The sequence below is a fragment of the Trachinotus anak genome, unplaced genomic scaffold (genome assembly GCF_046630095.1).
Source record: "Trachinotus anak isolate AG129_WGS33_773 ecotype Australia unplaced genomic scaffold, CSIRO_AGI_Tana_v1 ptg000010l, whole genome shotgun sequence".
Taxonomy (NCBI): domain Eukaryota; kingdom Metazoa; phylum Chordata; class Actinopteri; order Carangiformes; family Carangidae; genus Trachinotus; species Trachinotus anak.
The window spans coordinates 17262175-17282399 of record NW_027273861.1 but is presented as its reverse complement, the minus strand read 5'-3'; the positions used below and the strand labels follow the sequence as shown (position 1 = coordinate 17282399).

The 20225-nt window shown below is 48.4% G+C and overlaps 25 non-coding genes across 25 annotated transcripts; all 25 read left to right on the top strand.

The window, feature by feature from the left end:
* The first annotated feature begins 735 nt into the window (after nucleotides 1-735).
* Nucleotides 736-808, top strand: trnav-cac (transfer RNA valine (anticodon CAC)). The gene has a single exon. It is a non-coding gene; the product is annotated as a tRNA-Val (tRNA).
* Nucleotides 809-1200: 392 nt separating this feature from the next.
* On the top strand, nucleotides 1201-1272 carry trnad-guc (transfer RNA aspartic acid (anticodon GUC)). The gene has a single exon. It is a non-coding gene; the product is annotated as a tRNA-Asp (tRNA).
* A 105-nt stretch (nucleotides 1273-1377) lies between these two features.
* trnav-aac (transfer RNA valine (anticodon AAC)) lies at nucleotides 1378-1450 on the top strand. The gene has a single exon. It is a non-coding gene; the product is annotated as a tRNA-Val (tRNA).
* A 1381-nt stretch (nucleotides 1451-2831) lies between these two features.
* Nucleotides 2832-2904, top strand: trnav-aac (transfer RNA valine (anticodon AAC)). Its single transcript has one exon. It is a non-coding gene; the product is annotated as a tRNA-Val (tRNA).
* A 1302-nt stretch (nucleotides 2905-4206) lies between these two features.
* On the top strand, nucleotides 4207-4279 carry trnav-cac (transfer RNA valine (anticodon CAC)). The gene has a single exon. It is a non-coding gene; the product is annotated as a tRNA-Val (tRNA).
* A 392-nt stretch (nucleotides 4280-4671) lies between these two features.
* Nucleotides 4672-4743, top strand: trnad-guc (transfer RNA aspartic acid (anticodon GUC)). Its single transcript has one exon. It is a non-coding gene; the product is annotated as a tRNA-Asp (tRNA).
* Nucleotides 4744-4848: 105 nt separating this feature from the next.
* trnav-aac (transfer RNA valine (anticodon AAC)) lies at nucleotides 4849-4921 on the top strand. Its single transcript has one exon. It is a non-coding gene; the product is annotated as a tRNA-Val (tRNA).
* A 1347-nt stretch (nucleotides 4922-6268) lies between these two features.
* Nucleotides 6269-6341, top strand: trnav-cac (transfer RNA valine (anticodon CAC)). The gene has a single exon. It is a non-coding gene; the product is annotated as a tRNA-Val (tRNA).
* A 392-nt stretch (nucleotides 6342-6733) lies between these two features.
* Nucleotides 6734-6805, top strand: trnad-guc (transfer RNA aspartic acid (anticodon GUC)). Its single transcript has one exon. It is a non-coding gene; the product is annotated as a tRNA-Asp (tRNA).
* Nucleotides 6806-6910: 105 nt separating this feature from the next.
* Nucleotides 6911-6983, top strand: trnav-aac (transfer RNA valine (anticodon AAC)). Its single transcript has one exon. It is a non-coding gene; the product is annotated as a tRNA-Val (tRNA).
* A 1347-nt stretch (nucleotides 6984-8330) lies between these two features.
* trnav-cac (transfer RNA valine (anticodon CAC)) lies at nucleotides 8331-8403 on the top strand. Its single transcript has one exon. It is a non-coding gene; the product is annotated as a tRNA-Val (tRNA).
* Nucleotides 8404-9712: 1309 nt separating this feature from the next.
* trnav-cac (transfer RNA valine (anticodon CAC)) lies at nucleotides 9713-9785 on the top strand. The gene has a single exon. It is a non-coding gene; the product is annotated as a tRNA-Val (tRNA).
* A 392-nt stretch (nucleotides 9786-10177) lies between these two features.
* On the top strand, nucleotides 10178-10249 carry trnad-guc (transfer RNA aspartic acid (anticodon GUC)). The gene has a single exon. It is a non-coding gene; the product is annotated as a tRNA-Asp (tRNA).
* A 105-nt stretch (nucleotides 10250-10354) lies between these two features.
* trnav-aac (transfer RNA valine (anticodon AAC)) lies at nucleotides 10355-10427 on the top strand. Its single transcript has one exon. It is a non-coding gene; the product is annotated as a tRNA-Val (tRNA).
* A 1347-nt stretch (nucleotides 10428-11774) lies between these two features.
* On the top strand, nucleotides 11775-11847 carry trnav-cac (transfer RNA valine (anticodon CAC)). Its single transcript has one exon. It is a non-coding gene; the product is annotated as a tRNA-Val (tRNA).
* Nucleotides 11848-12239: 392 nt separating this feature from the next.
* trnad-guc (transfer RNA aspartic acid (anticodon GUC)) lies at nucleotides 12240-12311 on the top strand. Its single transcript has one exon. It is a non-coding gene; the product is annotated as a tRNA-Asp (tRNA).
* Nucleotides 12312-12416: 105 nt separating this feature from the next.
* On the top strand, nucleotides 12417-12489 carry trnav-aac (transfer RNA valine (anticodon AAC)). Its single transcript has one exon. It is a non-coding gene; the product is annotated as a tRNA-Val (tRNA).
* A 1381-nt stretch (nucleotides 12490-13870) lies between these two features.
* On the top strand, nucleotides 13871-13943 carry trnav-aac (transfer RNA valine (anticodon AAC)). The gene has a single exon. It is a non-coding gene; the product is annotated as a tRNA-Val (tRNA).
* A 1302-nt stretch (nucleotides 13944-15245) lies between these two features.
* trnav-cac (transfer RNA valine (anticodon CAC)) lies at nucleotides 15246-15318 on the top strand. The gene has a single exon. It is a non-coding gene; the product is annotated as a tRNA-Val (tRNA).
* Nucleotides 15319-15710: 392 nt separating this feature from the next.
* Nucleotides 15711-15782, top strand: trnad-guc (transfer RNA aspartic acid (anticodon GUC)). Its single transcript has one exon. It is a non-coding gene; the product is annotated as a tRNA-Asp (tRNA).
* Nucleotides 15783-15887: 105 nt separating this feature from the next.
* On the top strand, nucleotides 15888-15960 carry trnav-aac (transfer RNA valine (anticodon AAC)). The gene has a single exon. It is a non-coding gene; the product is annotated as a tRNA-Val (tRNA).
* Nucleotides 15961-17307: 1347 nt separating this feature from the next.
* Nucleotides 17308-17380, top strand: trnav-cac (transfer RNA valine (anticodon CAC)). The gene has a single exon. It is a non-coding gene; the product is annotated as a tRNA-Val (tRNA).
* Nucleotides 17381-17772: 392 nt separating this feature from the next.
* Nucleotides 17773-17844, top strand: trnad-guc (transfer RNA aspartic acid (anticodon GUC)). The gene has a single exon. It is a non-coding gene; the product is annotated as a tRNA-Asp (tRNA).
* Nucleotides 17845-17949: 105 nt separating this feature from the next.
* Nucleotides 17950-18022, top strand: trnav-aac (transfer RNA valine (anticodon AAC)). The gene has a single exon. It is a non-coding gene; the product is annotated as a tRNA-Val (tRNA).
* Nucleotides 18023-19369: 1347 nt separating this feature from the next.
* trnav-cac (transfer RNA valine (anticodon CAC)) lies at nucleotides 19370-19442 on the top strand. The gene has a single exon. It is a non-coding gene; the product is annotated as a tRNA-Val (tRNA).
* The last annotated feature ends 783 nt before the right edge of the window (nucleotides 19443-20225 follow it).

Below are 20225 nucleotides of genomic sequence, written 5' to 3'. Positions count from 1 at the left end.
CTTAGTGAATGTGTCACAAAGGGATGGTGGTGATGTGCTTGTGCAGCCCGCTTAAGGCCGTGAACTCCATCACAGACAGTTTCCGTAGTACAGTGAAAAAGTCTGAGATAAAGACAACTCAAAATTGGTCAATGTCTGTGGTGATGTACTTGTGCAGCTCGCTTAAGACCGTGACCTCTATGGCAGACTGCCACAACTTGCACTGGAGTGGAAAGCAGTTGTGATCCAAGTCAGAATCTCTAGGTCTAAGGTACCTCTACGCTGGTTTGCTCCCTTCGGCTTGGGGGGTGACTTAGCTTTGGTGAGGTCTCTTCACAAATGGGAAAATGTCCCCAAGAAGGGCCCGGAGGATGAATTCGACACAAGGTGGGAGACGCCCTGGGAGATCCACCACTTTCTGTAGGGATTCTGCAATATGTCCAGTCTGTTGAAAATATAACTTGAGATGCCCCAAAAAGATGCAATTTCCTGCCACCCAAATCCATGACAAAAAAAATCAGCCTGTTTTCTTTGAAAGTGAGGCTGAGATGGAATAATTTGGTCACAGTAAGCTGGGATGCCTTTTGCTCCATCTGTGATGACATCCAGATTGAAATCTCTCTTCTGATATTTGCAAGGACCCTTTGGAGCACATTCCAATCTTTTGGTTTGGCTTCTCCAATGGCAATGCAAACGGTGCTCAGTGTGCTTAGGTGCATTTCACGGCATCAGCCGCGGAAACCTCGTGGCAAGGCAGTTTCCGTAGTGTAGTGGTTATCACGTTCGCCTCACACGCGAAAGGTCCCCGGTTCGAAACCGGGCGGAAACAAGCGTCAGCTGTCATGGTTTTCTCAGACAAAGACTGTGACTCATTAGCTCTAAAACTCCACTGACATGTTGGGTTACAAAGAGCATTGTTGCAAGGGTGGACAAAGGCAACTCAAAACACCGGGTTAATAGCGCCGACGGTATTGAGAGCCTTGTTGGAAAGTGACTGTGACTTTGCAGATGGAAAAGCTCTCAAATGTAAACAGAAAGGGGTCACTTTTAGGCCTTAGTAAATGTGTCTTTTCAAAATCTATATTTTTTTAAGAACAGAGCCAAAACAACAAATGATTTGTCCTTGTCCTTTCGGCACAAAGAATACGACGTGGTACATGTCGGAACAGCTGCACTATTCCGCTGACATGGCTGACACGGCTGACACCGGGGTCATAAGACTCCTTGTTAGTATAGTGGACAGTATCTCCGCCTGTCACGCGGAAGACCGGGGTTCGATTCCCCGACGGGGAGAATGTCTTCTGTTTTTCGTCAAACAGCTTCATCTTAAACCTTAAGGCACTTGCTGTAAACTGGTGCATTTAGCGGCGTCAGGCGCAGATGAGGCACCTCACGACAGTTTCCATAGTGTAGTGGTTATCATGTTCGCCTAACACGCGAAAGGTCCCCGGTTCGAAACCGGGCGGAAACAGGCTTCTTCTTCCACAGTTTTCTCAAACAAAGCCAAGTACGACGTTGACTGTGACTCGTAACCTATGTTGGCTCTGTAGGCAAACTGCAGGGGGTCCAGGAGTGGGTCAGTGATGGATTTGAGGTGGGACAGGACAAGGCGCTCAAATGATTTCATGACCACAGAGGTCAGGGCAACGGGTCTGTAGTCATTTAGTCCTGTGGGCCTTGTTTTTTTTGGGGACAGGGATGATGGTGGAGGATTTGAAGCAGGTTGGCACGTGGCAGGTCTCCAGTGAGGTGTTGAAGATGTCCGTGAACACCGGAGACAGCTGATCAGCACAGTGCTTCAGGGATGATGGAGAGACAGAGTCAGGACCGGCTGCTTTGCGGGAGGAGAAGCTGGTGGTCTGGAGGTGGTGGCTCGACTCGCGGGGGTTGGTGTCAGGCCTGTCCCATTGTCTTCCAAAGCGGCAGTAGAACTCATTCAGATCGTTGGCCAGGCGGAAGTCGTTAATGGAGTGGGGGGGTTTAGGTTTGTAGTTAGTGATCTGTCTGAGCCCTTTCCAGACAAAAGCAGAGTCGTTGGCTGAGAACTGGAGCTGAAGTTTCTCAGAGTACAGTCGTTTAGCTTCTCTCACCGACTTGCTAAACCTGTTCATTCACTACTTAGTGAATGTGTCACAAAGGGATGGTGGTGATGTGCTTGTGCAGCCCGCTTAAGGCCGTGAACTCCATCACAGACAGTTTCCATAGTACAGTGAAAAAGTCTGAGATAAAGACAACTCAAAATTGGTCAATGTCTGTGGTGATGTACTTGTGCAGCTCGCTTAAGACCGTGACCTCTATGGCAGACTGCCACAACTTGCACTGGAGTGGAAAGCAGTTGTGATCCAAGTCAGAATCTCTAGGTCTAAGGTACCTCTACGCTGGTTTGCTCCCTTCGGCTTGGGGGGTGACTTAGCTTTGGTGAGGTCTCTTCACAAATGGGAAAATGTCCCCAAGAAGGGCCCGGAGGATGAATTCGACACAAGGTGGGAGACGCCCTGGGAGATCCACCACTTTCTGTAGGGATTCTGCAATATGTCCAGTCTGTTGAAAATATAACTTGAGATGCCCCAAAAAGATGCAATTTCCTGCCACCCAAATCCATGACAAAAAAAATCAGTCTGTTTTCTTTGAAAGTGAGGCTGAGATGGAATAATTTGGTCACAGTAAGCTGGGATGCCTTTTGCTCCATCTGTGATGACATCCAGATTGAAATCTCTCTTCTGATATTTGCAAGGACCCTTTGGAGCACATTCCAATCTTTTGGTTTGGCTTCTCCAATGGCAATGCAAACGGTGCTCAGTGTGCTTAGGTGCATTTCACGGCATCAGCCGCGGAAACCTCGTGGCAAGGCAGTTTCCGTAGTGTAGTGGTTATCACGTTTGCCTAACACGCGAAAGGTCCCCGGTTCGAAACCGGGCGGAAACAAGCGTCAGCTGTCATGGTTTTCTCAGACAAAGACTGTGACTCATTAGCTCTAAAACTCCACTGACATGTTGGGTTACAAAGAGCATTGTTGCAAGGGTGGACAAAGGCAACTCCGGGTTAATAGCGCCGACGGTATTGAGAGCCTTGTTGGAAAGTGACTGTGACTTTGCAGATGGAAAAGCTCTCAAATGTAAACAGAAAGGGGTCACTTTTAGGCCTTAGTAAATTTTTTTAAGAACAGAGCCAAAACAACAAATGATTTGTCCTTGTCCTTTCAGCACAAAGAATACGACGTGGTACATGTCGGAACAGCTGCACTATTCCGCTGACATGGCTGACACGGCTGACACTGGGGTCATAAGACTCCTTGTTAGTATAGTGGACAGTATCTCCGCCAGTATCTCCGAAGTCGTTAATGGAGTGGGGGGGTTTAGGTTTGTAGTTAGTGATCTGTCTGAGCCCTTTCCAGACAAAAGCAGAGTCGTTGGCTGAGAACTGGAGCTGAAGTTTCTCAGAGTACAGTCGTTTAGCTTCTCTCACCGACTTGCTAAACCTGTTCATTCACTACTTAGTGAATGTGTCACAAAGGGATGGTGGTGATGTGCTTGTGCAGCCCGCTTAAGGCCGTGAACTCCATCACAGACAGTTTCCGTAGTACAGTGAAAAAGTCTGAGATAAAGACAACTCAAAATTGGTCAATGTCTGTGGTGATGTACTTGTGCAGCTCGCTTAAGACCGTGACCTCTATGGCAGACTGCCACAACTTGCACTGGAGTGGAAAGCAGTTGTGATCCAAGTCAGAATCTCTAGGTCTAAGGTACCTCTACGCTGGTTTGCTCCCTTCGGCTTGGGGGGTGACTTAGCTTTGGTGAGGTCTCTTCACAAATGGGAAAATGTCCCCAAGAAGGGCCCGGAGGATGAATTCGACACAAGGTGGGAGACGCCCTGGGAGATCCACCACTTTCTGTAGGGATTCTGCAATATGTCCAGTCTGTTGAAAATATAACTTGAGATGCCCCAAAAAGATGCAATTTCCTGCCACCCAAATCCATGACAAAAAAAATCAGCCTGTTTTCTTTGAAAGTGAGGCTGAGATGGAATAATTTGGTCACAGTAAGCTGGGATGCCTTTTGCTCCATCTGTGATGACATCCAGATTGAAATCTCTCTTCTGATATTTGCAAGGACCCTTTGGAGCACATTCCAATCTTTTGGTTTGGCTTCTCCAATGGCAATGCAAACGGTGCTCAGTGTGCTTAGGTGCATTTCACGGCATCAGCCGCGGAAACCTCGTGGCAAGGCAGTTTCCGTAGTGTAGTGGTTATCACGTTCGCCTCACACGCGAAAGGCCCCCGGTTCGAAAGCGGGCGGAAACAAGCGTCAGCTGTCATGGTTTTCTCAGACAAAGACTGTGACTCATTAGCTCTAAAACTCCACTGACATGTTGGGTTACAAAGAGCATTGTTGCAAGGGTGGACAAAGGCAACTCAAAACACCGGGTTAATAGCGCCGACGGTATTGAGAGCCTTGTTGGAAAGTGACTGTGACTTTGCAGATGGAAAAGCTCTCAAATGTAAACAGAAAGGGGTCACTTTTAGGCCTTAGTAAATGTGTCTTTTCAAAATCTATATTTTTTTAAGAACAGAGCCAAAACAACAAATGATTTGTCCTTGTCCTTTCAGCACAAAGAATACGACGTGGTACATGTCGGAACAGCTGCACTATTCCGCTGACATGGCTGACACGGCTGACACTGGGGTCATAAGACTCCTCGTTAGTATAGTGGACAGTATCTCCGCCTGTCACGCGGAAGACCGGGGTTCGATTCCCCGACGGGGAGAATGTCTTCTGTTTTTCGTCAAACAGCTTCATCTTAAACCTTAAGGCACTTGCTGTAAACTGGTGCATTTAGCGGCGTCAGGCGCAGATGAGGCACCTCACGACAGTTTCCGTAGTGTAGTGGTTATCACGTTCGCCTAACACGCGAAAGGTCCCCGGTTCGAAACCGGGCGGAAACAGGCTTCTTCTTCCACAGTTTTCTCAAACAAAGCCAAGTACGACGTTGACTGTGACTCGTAACCTATGTTGGCTCTGTAGGCAAACTGCAGGGGGTCCAGGAGTGGGTCAGTGATGGATTTGAGGTGGGACAGGACAAGGCGCTCAAATGATTTCATGACCACAGAGGTCAGGGCAACGGGTCTGTAGTCATTTAGTCCTGTGGGCCTTGTTTTTTTTGGGGACAGGGATGATGGTGGAGGATTTGAAGCAGGTTGGCACGTGGCAGGTCTCCAGTGAGGTGTTGAAGATGTCCGTGAACACCGGAGACAGCTGATCAGCACAGTGGCTGCTTTGCGGGAGGAGAAGCTGGTGGTCTGGAGGTGGTGGCTGGACTCGCGGGGGTTGGTGTCAGGCCTGTCCCATTGTCTTCCAAAGCGGCAGTAGAACTCATTCAGATCGTTGGCCAGGCGGAAGTCGTTAATGGAGTGGGGGGGTTTAGGTTTGTAGTTAGTGATCTGTCTGAGCCCTTTCCAGACAAAAGCAGAGTCGTTGGCTGAGAACTGGAGCTGAAGTTTCTCAGAGTACAGTCGTTTAGCTTCTCTCACCGACTTGCTAAACCTGTTCATTCACTACTTAGTGAATGTGTCACAAAGGGATGGTGGTGATGTGCTTGTGCAGCCCGCTTAAGGCCGTGAACTCCATCACAGACAGTTTCCGTAGTACAGTGAAAAAGTCTGAGATAAAGACAACTCAAAATTGGTCAATGTCTGTGGTGATGTACTTGTGCAGCTCGCTTAAGACCGTGACCTCTATGGCAGACTGCCACAACTTGCACTGGAGTGGAAAGCAGTTGTGATCCAAGTCAGAATCTCTAGGTCTAAGGTACCTCTACGCTGGTTTGCTCCCTTCGGCTTGGGGGGTGACTTAGCTTTGGTGAGGTCTCTTCACAAATGGGAAAATGTCCCCAAGAAGGGCCCGGAGGATGAATTCGACACAAGGTGGGAGACGCCCTGGGAGATCCACCACTTTCTGTAGGGATTCTGCAATATGTCCAGTCTGTTGAAAATATAACTTGAGATGCCCCAAAAAGATGCAATTTCCTGCCACCCAAATCCATGACAAAAAAAATCAGCCTGTTTTCTTTGAAAGTGAGGCTGAGATGGAATAATTTGGTCACAGTAAGCTGGGATGCCTTTTGCTCCATCTGTGATGACATCCAGATTGAAATCTCTCTTCTGATATTTGCAAGGACCCTTTGGAGCACATTCCAATCTTTTGGTTTGGCTTCTCCAATGGCAATGCAAACGGTGCTCAGTGTGCTTAGGTGCATTTCACGGCATCAGCCGCGGAAACCTCGTGGCAAGGCAGTTTCCGTAGTGTAGTGGTTATCACGTTCGCCTCACACGCGAAAGGCCCCCGGTTCGAAAGCGGGCGGAAACAAGCGTCAGCTGTCATGGTTTTCTCAGACAAAGACTGTGACTCATTAGCTCTAAAACTCCACTGACATGTTGGGTTACAAAGAGCATTGTTGCAAGGGTGGACAAAGGCAACTCAAAACACCGGGTTAATAGCGCCGACGGTATTGAGAGCCTTGTTGGAAAGTGACTGTGACTTTGCAGATGGAAAAGCTCTCAAATGTAAACAGAAAGGGGTCACTTTTAGGCCTTAGTAAATGTGTCTTTTCAAAATCTATATTTTTTTAAGAACAGAGCCAAAACAACAAATGATTTGTCCTTGTCCTTTCAGCACAAAGAATACGACGTGGTACATGTCGGAACAGCTGCACTATTCCGCTGACATGGCTGACACGGCTGACACTGGGGTCATAAGACTCCTCGTTAGTATAGTGGACAGTATCTCCGCCTGTCACGCGGAAGACCGGGGTTCGATTCCCCGACGGGGAGAATGTCTTCTGTTTTTCGTCAAACAGCTTCATCTTAAACCTTAAGGCACTTGCTGTAAACTGGTGCATTTAGCGGCGTCAGGCGCAGATGAGGCACCTCACGACAGTTTCCGTAGTGTAGTGGTTATCACGTTCGCCTAACACGCGAAAGGTCCCCGGTTCGAAACCGGGCGGAAACAGGCTTCTTCTTCCACAGTTTTCTCAAACAAAGCCAAGTACGACGTTGACTGTGACTCGTAACCTATGTTGGCTCTGTAGGCAAACTGCAGGGGGTCCAGGAGTGGGTCAGTGATGGATTTGAGGTGGGACAGGACAAGGCGCTCAAATGATTTCATGACCACAGAGGTCAGGGCAACGGGTCTGTAGTCATTTAGTCCTGTGGGCCTTGTTTTTTTTGGGGACAGGGATGATGGTGGAGGATTTGAAGCAGGTTGGCACGTGGCAGGTCTCCAGTGAGGTGTTGAAGATGTCCGTGAACACCGGAGACAGCTGATCAGCACAGTGGCTGCTTTGCGGGAGGAGAAGCTGGTGGTCTGGAGGTGGTGGCTGGACTCGCGGGGGTTGGTGTCAGGCCTGTCCCATTGTCTTCCAAAGCGGCAGTAGAACTCATTCAGATCGTTGGCCAGGCGGAAGTCGTTAATGGAGTGGGGGGGTTTAGGTTTGTAGTTAGTGATCTGTCTGAGCCCTTTCCAGACAAAAGCAGAGTCGTTGGCTGAGAACTGGAGCTGAAGTTTCTCAGAGTACAGTCGTTTAGCTTCTCTCACCGACTTGCTAAACCTGTTCATTCACTACTTAGTGAATGTGTCACAAAGGGATGGTGGTGATGTGCTTGTGCAGCCCGCTTAAGGCCGTGAACTCCATCACAGACAGTTTCCGTAGTACAGTGAAAAAGTCTGAGATAAAGACAACTCAAAATTGGTCAATGTCTGTGGTGATGTACTTGTGCAGCTCGCTTAAGACCGTGACCTCTATGGCAGACTGCCACAACTTGCACTGGAGTGGAAAGCAGTTGTGATCCAAGTCAGAATCTCTAGGTCTAAGGTACCTCTACGCTGGTTTGCTCCCTTCGGCTTGGGGGGTGACTTAGCTTTGGTGAGGTCTCTTCACAAATGGGAAAATGTCCCCAAGAAGGGCCCGGAGGATGAATTCGACACAAGGTGGGAGACGCCCTGGGAGATCCACCACTTTCTGTAGGGATTCTGCAATATGTCCAGTCTGTTGAAAATATAACTTGAGATGCCCCAAAAAGATGCAATTTCCTGCCACCCAAATCCATGACAAAAAAAATCAGCCTGTTTTCTTTGAAAGTGAGGCTGAGATGGAATAATTTGGTCACAGTAAGCTGGGATGCCTTTTGCTCCATCTGTGATGACATCCAGATTGAAATCTCTCTTCTGATATTTGCAAGGACCCTTTGGAGCACATTCCAATCTTTTGGTTTGGCTTCTCCAATGGCAATGCAAACGGTGCTCAGTGTGCTTAGGTGCATTTCACGGCATCAGCCGCGGAAACCTCGTGGCAAGGCAGTTTCCGTAGTGTAGTGGTTATCACGTTCGCCTCACACGCGAAAGGTCCCCGGTTCGAAACCGGGCGGAAACAAGCGTCAGCTGTCATGGTTTTCTCAGACAAAGACTGTGACTCATTAGCTCTAAAACTCCACTGACATGTTGGGTTACAAAGAGCATTGTTGCAAGGGTGGACAAAGGCAACTCAAAACACCGGGTTAATAGCGCCGACGGTATTGAGAGCCTTGTTGGAAAGTGACTGTGACTTTGCAGATGGAAAAGCTCTCAAATGTAAACAGAAAGGGGTCACTTTTAGGCCTTAGTAAATTTTTTTAAGAACAGAGCCAAAACAACAAATGATTTGTCCTTGTCCTTTCAGCACAAAGAATACGACGTGGTACATGTCGGAACAGCTGCACTATTCCGCTGACATGGCTGACACGGCTGACACTGGGGTCATAAGACTCCTTGTTAGTATAGTGGACAGTATCTCCGCCAGTATCTCCGAAGTCGTTAATGGAGTGGGGGGGTTTAGGTTTGTAGTTAGTGATCTGTCTGAGCCCTTTCCAGACAAAAGCAGAGTCGTTGGCTGAGAACTGGAGCTGAAGTTTCTCAGAGTACAGTCGTTTAGCTTCTCTCACCGACTTGCTAAACCTGTTCATTCACTACTTAGTGAATGTGTCACAAAGGGATGGTGGTGATGTGCTTGTGCAGCCCGCTTAAGGCCGTGAACTCCATCACAGACAGTTTCCGTAGTACAGTGAAAAAGTCTGAGATAAAGACAACTCAAAATTGGTCAATGTCTGTGGTGATGTACTTGTGCAGCTCGCTTAAGACCGTGACCTCTATGGCAGACTGCCACAACTTGCACTGGAGTGGAAAGCAGTTGTGATCCAAGTCAGAATCTCTAGGTCTAACGTACCTCTACGCTGGTTTGCTCCCTTCGGCTTGGGGGGTGACTTAGCTTTGGTGAGGTCTCTTCACAAATGGGAAAATGTCCCCAAGAAGGGCCCGGAGGATGAATTCGACACAAGGTGGGAGACGCCCTGGGAGATCCACCACTTTCTGTAGGGATTCTGCAATATGTCCAGTCTGTTGAAAATATAACTTGAGATGCCCCAAAAAGATGCAATTTCCTGCCACCCAAATCCATGACAAAAAAAATCAGCCTGTTTTCTTTGAAAGTGAGGCTGAGATGGAATAATTTGGTCACAGTAAGCTGGGATGCCTTTTGCTCCATCTGTGATGACATCCAGATTGAAATCTCTCTTCTGATATTTGCAAGGACCCTTTGGAGCACATTCCAATCTTTTGGTTTGGCTTCTCCAATGGCAATGCAAACGGTGCTCAGTGTGCTTAGGTGCATTTCACGGCATCAGCCGCGGAAACCTCGTGGCAAGGCAGTTTCCGTAGTGTAGTGGTTATCACGTTCGCCTCACACGCGAAAGGTCCCCGGTTCGAAACCGGGCGGAAACAAGCGTCAGCTGTCATGGTTTTCTCAGACAAAGACTGTGACTCATTAGCTCTAAACCTCCACTGACATGTTGGGTTACAAAGAGCATTGTTGCAAGGGTGGACAAAGGCAACTCAAAACACCGGGTTAATAGCGCCGACGGTATTGAGAGCCTTGTTGGAAAGTGACTGTGACTTTGCAGATGGAAAAGCTCTCAAATGTAAACAGAAAAGGGTCACTTTTAGGCCTTAGTAAATGTGTCTTTTCAAAATCTATATTTTTTTAAGAACAGAGCCAAAACAACAAATGATTTGTCCTTGTCCTTTCGGCACAAAGAATACGACGTGGTACATGTCGGAACAGCTGCACTATTCCGCTGACATGGCTGACACGGCTGACACTGGGCTCATAAGACTCCTCGTTAGTATAGTGGACAGTATCTCCGCCTGTCACGCGGAAGACCGGGGTTCGATTCCCTGACGGGGAGAATGTCTTCTGTTTTTCGTCAAACAGCTTCATCTTAAACCTTAAGGCACTTGCTGTAAACTGGTGCATTTAGCGGCGTCAGGCGCAGATGAGGCACCTCACGACAGTTTCCGTAGTGTAGTGGTTATCACGTTCGCCTAACACGCGAAAGGTCCCCGGTTCGAAACCGGGCGGAAACAGGCTTCTTCTTCCACAGTTTTCTCAAACAAAGCCAAGTACGACGTTGACTGTGACTCGTAACCTATGTTGGCTCTGTAGGCAAACTGCAGGGGGTCCAGGAGTGGGTCAGTGATGGATTTGAGGTGGGACAGGACAAGGCGCTCAAATGATTTCATGACCACAGAGGTCAGGGCAACGGGTCTGTAGTCCTTTAGTCCTGTGGGCCTTGTTTTTTTTGGGGACAGGGATGATGGTGGAGGATTTGAAGCAGGTTGGCACGTGGCAGGTCTCCAGTGAGGTGTTGAAGATGTCCGTGAACACCGGAGACAGCTGATCAGCACAGTGGCTGCTTTGCGGGAGGAGAAGCTGGTGGTCTGGAGGTGGTGGCTGGACTCGCGGGGGTTGGTGTCAGGCCTGTCCCATTGTCTTCCAAAGCGGCAGTAGAACTCATTCAGATCGTTGGCCAGGCGGAAGTCGTTAATGGAGTGGGGGGGTTTAGGTTTGTAGTTAGTGATCTGTCTGAGCCCTTTCCAGACAAAAGCAGAGTCGTTGGCTGAGAACTGGAGCTGAAGTTTCTCAGAGTACAGTCGTTTAGCTTCTCTCACCGACTTGCTAAACCTGTTCATTCACTACTTAGTGAATGTGTCACAAAGGGATGGTGGTGATGTGCTTGTGCAGCCCGCTTAAGGCCGTGAACTCCATCACAGACAGTTTCCGTAGTACAGTGAAAAAGTCTGAGATAAAGACAACTCAAAATTGGTCAATGTCTGTGGTGATGTACTTGTGCAGCTCGCTTAAGACCGTGACCTCTATGGCAGACTGCCACAACTTGCACTGGAGTGGAAAGCAGTTGTGATCCAAGTCAGAATCTCTAGGTCTAAGGTACCTCTACGCTGGTTTGCTCCCTTCGGCTTGGGGGGTGACTTAGCTTTGGTGAGGTCTCTTCACAAATGGGAAAATGTCCCCAAGAAGGGCCCGGAGGATGAATTCGACACAAGGTGGGAGACGCCCTGGGAGATCCACCACTTTCTGTAGGGATTCTGCAATATGTCCAGTCTGTTGAAAATATAACTTGAGATGCCCCAAAAAGATGCAATTTCCTGCCACCCAAATCCATGACAAAAAAAATCAGCCTGTTTTCTTTGAAAGTGAGGCTGAGATGGAATAATTTGGTCACAGTAAGCTGGGATGCCTTTTGCTCCATCTGTGATGACATCCAGATTGAAATCTCTCTTCTGATATTTGCAAGGACCCTTTGGAGCACATTCCAATCTTTTGGTTTGGCTTCTCCAATGGCAATGCAAACGGTGCTCAGTGTGCTTAGGTGCATTTCACGGCATCAGCCGCGGAAACCTCGTGGCAAGGCAGTTTCCGTAGTGTAGTGGTTATCACGTTCGCCTCACACGCGAAAGGTCCCCGGTTCGAAACCGGGCGGAAACAAGCGTCAGCTGTCATGGTTTTCTCAGACAAAGACTGTGACTCATTAGCTCTAAAACTCCACTGACATGTTGGGTTACAAAGAGCATTGTTGCAAGGGTGGACAAAGGCAACTCAAAACACCGGGTTAATAGCGCCGACGGTATTGAGAGCCTTGTTGGAAAGTGACTGTGACTTTGCAGATGGAAAAGCTCTCAAATGTAAACAGAAAGGGGTCACTTTTAGGCCTTAGTAAATGTGTCTTTTCAAAATCTATATTTTTTTAAGAACAGAGCCAAAACAACAAATGATTTGTCCTTGTCCTTTCGGCACAAAGAATACGACGTGGTACATGTCGGAACAGCTGCACTATTCCGCTGACATGGCTGACACGGCTGACACCGGGGTCATAAGACTCCTTGTTAGTATAGTGGACAGTATCTCCGCCTGTCACGCGGAAGACCGGGGTTCGATTCCCCGACGGGGAGAATGTCTTCTGTTTTTCGTCAAACAGCTTCATCTTAAACCTTAAGGCACTTGCTGTAAACTGGTGCATTTAGCGGCGTCAGGCGCAGATGAGGCACCTCACGACAGTTTCCATAGTGTAGTGGTTATCATGTTCGCCTAACACGCGAAAGGTCCCCGGTTCGAAACCGGGCGGAAACAGGCTTCTTCTTCCACAGTTTTCTCAAACAAAGCCAAGTACGACGTTGACTGTGACTCGTAACCTATGTTGGCTCTGTAGGCAAACTGCAGGGGGTCCAGGAGTGGGTCAGTGATGGATTTGAGGTGGGACAGGACAAGGCGCTCAAATGATTTCATGACCACAGAGGTCAGGGCAACGGGTCTGTAGTCATTTAGTCCTGTGGGCCTTGTTTTTTTTGGGGACAGGGATGATGGTGGAGGATTTGAAGCAGGTTGGCACGTGGCAGGTCTCCAGTGAGGTGTTGAAGATGTCCGTGAACACCGGAGACAGCTGATCAGCACAGTGCTTCAGGGATGATGGAGAGACAGAGTCAGGACCGGCTGCTTTGCGGGAGGAGAAGCTGGTGGTCTGGAGGTGGTGGCTCGACTCGCGGGGGTTGGTGTCAGGCCTGTCCCATTGTCTTCCAAAGCGGCAGTAGAACTCATTCAGATCGTTGGCCAGGCGGAAGTCGTTAATGGAGTGGGGGGGTTTAGGTTTGTAGTTAGTGATCTGTCTGAGCCCTTTCCAGACAAAAGCAGAGTCGTTGGCTGAGAACTGGAGCTGAAGTTTCTCAGAGTACAGTCGTTTAGCTTCTCTCACCGACTTGCTAAACCTGTTCATTCACTACTTAGTGAATGTGTCACAAAGGGATGGTGGTGATGTGCTTGTGCAGCCCGCTTAAGGCCGTGAACTCCATCACAGACAGTTTCCATAGTACAGTGAAAAAGTCTGAGATAAAGACAACTCAAAATTGGTCAATGTCTGTGGTGATGTACTTGTGCAGCTCGCTTAAGACCGTGACCTCTATGGCAGACTGCCACAACTTGCACTGGAGTGGAAAGCAGTTGTGATCCAAGTCAGAATCTCTAGGTCTAAGGTACCTCTACGCTGGTTTGCTCCCTTCGGCTTGGGGGGTGACTTAGCTTTGGTGAGGTCTCTTCACAAATGGGAAAATGTCCCCAAGAAGGGCCCGGAGGATGAATTCGACACAAGGTGGGAGACGCCCTGGGAGATCCACCACTTTCTGTAGGGATTCTGCAATATGTCCAGTCTGTTGAAAATATAACTTGAGATGCCCCAAAAAGATGCAATTTCCTGCCACCCAAATCCATGACAAAAAAAATCAGTCTGTTTTCTTTGAAAGTGAGGCTGAGATGGAATAATTTGGTCACAGTAAGCTGGGATGCCTTTTGCTCCATCTGTGATGACATCCAGATTGAAATCTCTCTTCTGATATTTGCAAGGACCCTTTGGAGCACATTCCAATCTTTTGGTTTGGCTTCTCCAATGGCAATGCAAACGGTGCTCAGTGTGCTTAGGTGCATTTCACGGCATCAGCCGCGGAAACCTCGTGGCAAGGCAGTTTCCGTAGTGTAGTGGTTATCACGTTTGCCTAACACGCGAAAGGTCCCCGGTTCGAAACCGGGCGGAAACAAGCGTCAGCTGTCATGGTTTTCTCAGACAAAGACTGTGACTCATTAGCTCTAAAACTCCACTGACATGTTGGGTTACAAAGAGCATTGTTGCAAGGGTGGACAAAGGCAACTCCGGGTTAATAGCGCCGACGGTATTGAGAGCCTTGTTGGAAAGTGACTGTGACTTTGCAGATGGAAAAGCTCTCAAATGTAAACAGAAAGGGGTCACTTTTAGGCCTTAGTAAATTTTTTTAAGAACAGAGCCAAAACAACAAATGATTTGTCCTTGTCCTTTCAGCACAAAGAATACGACGTGGTACATGTCGGAACAGCTGCACTATTCCGCTGACATGGCTGACACGGCTGACACTGGGGTCATAAGACTCCTTGTTAGTATAGTGGACAGTATCTCCGCCAGTATCTCCGAAGTCGTTAATGGAGTGGGGGGGTTTAGGTTTGTAGTTAGTGATCTGTCTGAGCCCTTTCCAGACAAAAGCAGAGTCGTTGGCTGAGAACTGGAGCTGAAGTTTCTCAGAGTACAGTCGTTTAGCTTCTCTCACCGACTTGCTAAACCTGTTCATTCACTACTTAGTGAATGTGTCACAAAGGGATGGTGGTGATGTGCTTGTGCAGCCCGCTTAAGGCCGTGAACTCCATCACAGACAGTTTCCGTAGTACAGTGAAAAAGTCTGAGATAAAGACAACTCAAAATTGGTCAATGTCTGTGGTGATGTACTTGTGCAGCTCGCTTAAGACCGTGACCTCTATGGCAGACTGCCACAACTTGCACTGGAGTGGAAAGCAGTTGTGATCCAAGTCAGAATCTCTAGGTCTAAGGTACCTCTACGCTGGTTTGCTCCCTTCGGCTTGGGGGGTGACTTAGCTTTGGTGAGGTCTCTTCACAAATGGGAAAATGTCCCCAAGAAGGGCCCGGAGGATGAATTCGACACAAGGTGGGAGACGCCCTGGGAGATCCACCACTTTCTGTAGGGATTCTGCAATATGTCCAGTCTGTTGAAAATATAACTTGAGATGCCCCAAAAAGATGCAATTTCCTGCCACCCAAATCCATGACAAAAAAAATCAGCCTGTTTTCTTTGAAAGTGAGGCTGAGATGGAATAATTTGGTCACAGTAAGCTGGGATGCCTTTTGCTCCATCTGTGATGACATCCAGATTGAAATCTCTCTTCTGATATTTGCAAGGACCCTTTGGAGCACATTCCAATCTTTTGGTTTGGCTTCTCCAATGGCAATGCAAACGGTGCTCAGTGTGCTTAGGTGCATTTCACGGCATCAGCCGCGGAAACCTCGTGGCAAGGCAGTTTCCGTAGTGTAGTGGTTATCACGTTCGCCTCACACGCGAAAGGCCCCCGGTTCGAAAGCGGGCGGAAACAAGCGTCAGCTGTCATGGTTTTCTCAGACAAAGACTGTGACTCATTAGCTCTAAAACTCCACTGACATGTTGGGTTACAAAGAGCATTGTTGCAAGGGTGGACAAAGGCAACTCAAAACACCGGGTTAATAGCGCCGACGGTATTGAGAGCCTTGTTGGAAAGTGACTGTGACTTTGCAGATGGAAAAGCTCTCAAATGTAAACAGAAAGGGGTCACTTTTAGGCCTTAGTAAATGTGTCTTTTCAAAATCTATATTTTTTTAAGAACAGAGCCAAAACAACAAATGATTTGTCCTTGTCCTTTCAGCACAAAGAATACGACGTGGTACATGTCGGAACAGCTGCACTATTCCGCTGACATGGCTGACACGGCTGACACTGGGGTCATAAGACTCCTCGTTAGTATAGTGGACAGTATCTCCGCCTGTCACGCGGAAGACCGGGGTTCGATTCCCCGACGGGGAGAATGTCTTCTGTTTTTCGTCAAACAGCTTCATCTTAAACCTTAAGGCACTTGCTGTAAACTGGTGCATTTAGCGGCGTCAGGCGCAGATGAGGCACCTCACGACAGTTTCCGTAGTGTAGTGGTTATCACGTTCGCCTAACACGCGAAAGGTCCCCGGTTCGAAACCGGGCGGAAACAGGCTTCTTCTTCCACAGTTTTCTCAAACAAAGCCAAGTACGACGTTGACTGTGACTCGTAACCTATGTTGGCTCTGTAGGCAAACTGCAGGGGGTCCAGGAGTGGGTCAGTGATGGATTTGAGGTGGGACAGGACAAGGCGCTCAAATGATTTCATGACCACAGAGGTCAGGGCAACGGGTCTGTAGTCATTTAGTCCTGTGGGCCTTGTTTTTTTTGGGGACAGGGATGATGGTGGAGGATTTGAAGCAGGTTGGCACGTGGCAGGTCTCCAGTGAGGTGTTGAAGATGTCCGTGAACACCGGAGACAGCTGATCAGCACAGTGGCTGCTTTGCGGGAGGAGAAGCTGGTGGTCTGGAGGTGGTGGCTGGACTCGCGGGGGTTGGTGTCAGGCCTGTCCCATTGTCTTCCAAAGCGGCAGTAGAACTCATTCAGATCGTTGGCCAGGCGGAAGTCGTTAATGGAGTGGGGGGGTTTAGGTTTGTAGTTAGTGATCTGTCTGAGCCCTTTCCAGACAAAAGCAGAGTCGTTGGCTGAGAACTGGAGCTGAAGTTTCTCAGAGTACAGTCGTTTAGCTTCTCTCACCGACTTGCTAAACCTGTTCATTCACTACTTAGTGAATGTGTCACAAAGGGATGGTGGTGATGTGCTTGTGCAGCCCGCTTAAGGCCGTGAACTCCATCACAGACAGTTTCCGTAGTACAGTGAAAAAGTCTGAGATAAAGACAACTCAAAATTGGTCAATGTCTGTGGTGATGTACTTGTGCAGCTCGCTTAAGACCGTGACCTCTATGGCAGACTGCCACAACTTGCACTGGAGTGGAAAGCAGTTGTGATCCAAGTCAGAATCTCTAGGTCTAAGGTACCTCTACGCTGGTTTGCTCCCTTCGGCTTGGGGGGTGACTTAGCTTTGGTGAGGTCTCTTCACAAATGGGAAAATGTCCCCAAGAAGGGCCCGGAGGATGAATTCGACACAAGGTGGGAGACGCCCTGGGAGATCCACCACTTTCTGTAGGGATTCTGCAATATGTCCAGTCTGTTGAAAATATAACTTGAGATGCCCCAAAAAGATGCAATTTCCTGCCACCCAAATCCATGACAAAAAAAATCAGCCTGTTTTCTTTGAAAGTGAGGCTGAGATGGAATAATTTGGTCACAGTAAGCTGGGATGCCTTTTGCTCCATCTGTGATGACATCCAGATTGAAATCTCTCTTCTGATATTTGCAAGGACCCTTTGGAGCACATTCCAATCTTTTGGTTTGGCTTCTCCAATGGCAATGCAAACGGTGCTCAGTGTGCTTAGGTGCATTTCACGGCATCAGCCGCGGAAACCTCGTGGCAAGGCAGTTTCCGTAGTGTAGTGGTTATCACGTTCGCCTCACACGCGAAAGGCCCCCGGTTCGAAAGCGGGCGGAAACAAGCGTCAGCTGTCATGGTTTTCTCAGACAAAGACTGTGACTCATTAGCTCTAAAACTCCACTGACATGTTGGGTTACAAAGAGCATTGTTGCAAGGGTGGACAAAGGCAACTCAAAACACCGGGTTAATAGCGCCGACGGTATTGAGAGCCTTGTTGGAAAGTGACTGTGACTTTGCAGATGGAAAAGCTCTCAAATGTAAACAGAAAGGGGTCACTTTTAGGCCTTAGTAAATGTGTCTTTTCAAAATCTATATTTTTTTAAGAACAGAGCCAAAACAACAAATGATTTGTCCTTGTCCTTTCAGCACAAAGAATACGACGTGGTACATGTCGGAACAGCTGCACTATTCCGCTGACATGGCTGACACGGCTGACACTGGGGTCATAAGACTCCTCGTTAGTATAGTGGACAGTATCTCCGCCTGTCACGCGGAAGACCGGGGTTCGATTCCCCGACGGGGAGAATGTCTTCTGTTTTTCGTCAAACAGCTTCATCTTAAACCTTAAGGCACTTGCTGTAAACTGGTGCATTTAGCGGCGTCAGGCGCAGATGAGGCACCTCACGACAGTTTCCGTAGTGTAGTGGTTATCACGTTCGCCTAACACGCGAAAGGTCCCCGGTTCGAAACCGGGCGGAAACAGGCTTCTTCTTCCACAGTTTTCTCAAACAAAGCCAAGTACGACGTTGACTGTGACTCGTAACCTATGTTGGCTCTGTAGGCAAACTGCAGGGGGTCCAGGAGTGGGTCAGTGATGGATTTGAGGTGGGACAGGACAAGGCGCTCAAATGATTTCATGACCACAGAGGTCAGGGCAACGGGTCTGTAGTCATTTAGTCCTGTGGGCCTTGTTTTTTTTGGGGACAGGGATGATGGTGGAGGATTTGAAGCAGGTTGGCACGTGGCAGGTCTCCAGTGAGGTGTTGAAGATGTCCGTGAACACCGGAGACAGCTGATCAGCACAGTGGCTGCTTTGCGGGAGGAGAAGCTGGTGGTCTGGAGGTGGTGGCTGGACTCGCGGGGGTTGGTGTCAGGCCTGTCCCATTGTCTTCCAAAGCGGCAGTAGAACTCATTCAGATCGTTGGCCAGGCGGAAGTCGTTAATGGAGTGGGGGGGTTTAGGTTTGTAGTTAGTGATCTGTCTGAGCCCTTTCCAGACAAAAGCAGAGTCGTTGGCTGAGAACTGGAGCTGAAGTTTCTCAGAGTACAGTCGTTTAGCTTCTCTCACCGACTTGCTAAACCTGTTCATTCACTACTTAGTGAATGTGTCACAAAGGGATGGTGGTGATGTGCTTGTGCAGCCCGCTTAAGGCCGTGAACTCCATCACAGACAGTTTCCGTAGTACAGTGAAAAAGTCTGAGATAAAGACAACTCAAAATTGGTCAATGTCTGTGGTGATGTACTTGTGCAGCTCGCTTAAGACCGTGACCTCTATGGCAGACTGCCACAACTTGCACTGGAGTGGAAAGCAGTTGTGATCCAAGTCAGAATCTCTAGGTCTAAGGTACCTCTACGCTGGTTTGCTCCCTTCGGCTTGGGGGGTGACTTAGCTTTGGTGAGGTCTCTTCACAAATGGGAAAATGTCCCCAAGAAGGGCCCGGAGGATGAATTCGACACAAGGTGGGAGACGCCCTGGGAGATCCACCACTTTCTGTAGGGATTCTGCAATATGTCCAGTCTGTTGAAAATATAACTTGAGATGCCCCAAAAAGATGCAATTTCCTGCCACCCAAATCCATGACAAAAAAAATCAGCCTGTTTTCTTTGAAAGTGAGGCTGAGATGGAATAATTTGGTCACAGTAAGCTGGGATGCCTTTTGCTCCATCTGTGATGACATCCAGATTGAAATCTCTCTTCTGATATTTGCAAGGACCCTTTGGAGCACATTCCAATCTTTTGGTTTGGCTTCTCCAATGGCAATGCAAACGGTGCTCAGTGTGCTTAGGTGCATTTCACGGCATCAGCCGCGGAAACCTCGTGGCAAGGCAGTTTCCGTAGTGTAGTGGTTATCACGTTCGCCTCACACGCGAAAGGTCCCCGGTTCGAAACCGGGCGGAAACAAGCGTCAGCTGTCATGGTTTTCTCAGACAAAGACTGTGACTCATTAGCTCTAAAACTCCACTGACATGTTGGGTTACAAAGAGCATTGTTGCAAGGGTGGACAAAGGCAACTCAAAACACCGGGTTAATAGCGCCGACGGTATTGAGAGCCTTGTTGGAAAGTGACTGTGACTTTGCAGATGGAAAAGCTCTCAAATGTAAACAGAAAGGGGTCACTTTTAGGCCTTAGTAAATTTTTTTAAGAACAGAGCCAAAACAACAAATGATTTGTCCTTGTCCTTTCAGCACAAAGAATACGACGTGGTACATGTCGGAACAGCTGCACTATTCCGCTGACATGGCTGACACGGCTGACACTGGGGTCATAAGACTCCTTGTTAGTATAGTGGACAGTATCTCCGCCAGTATCTCCGAAGTCGTTAATGGAGTGGGGGGGTTTAGGTTTGTAGTTAGTGATCTGTCTGAGCCCTTTCCAGACAAAAGCAGAGTCGTTGGCTGAGAACTGGAGCTGAAGTTTCTCAGAGTACAGTCGTTTAGCTTCTCTCACCGACTTGCTAAACCTGTTCATTCACTACTTAGTGAATGTGTCACAAAGGGATGGTGGTGATGTGCTTGTGCAGCCCGCTTAAGGCCGTGAACTCCATCACAGACAGTTTCCGTAGTACAGTGAAAAAGTCTGAGATAAAGACAACTCAAAATTGGTCAATGTCTGTGGTGATGTACTTGTGCAGCTCGCTTAAGACCGTGACCTCTATGGCAGACTGCCACAACTTGCACTGGAGT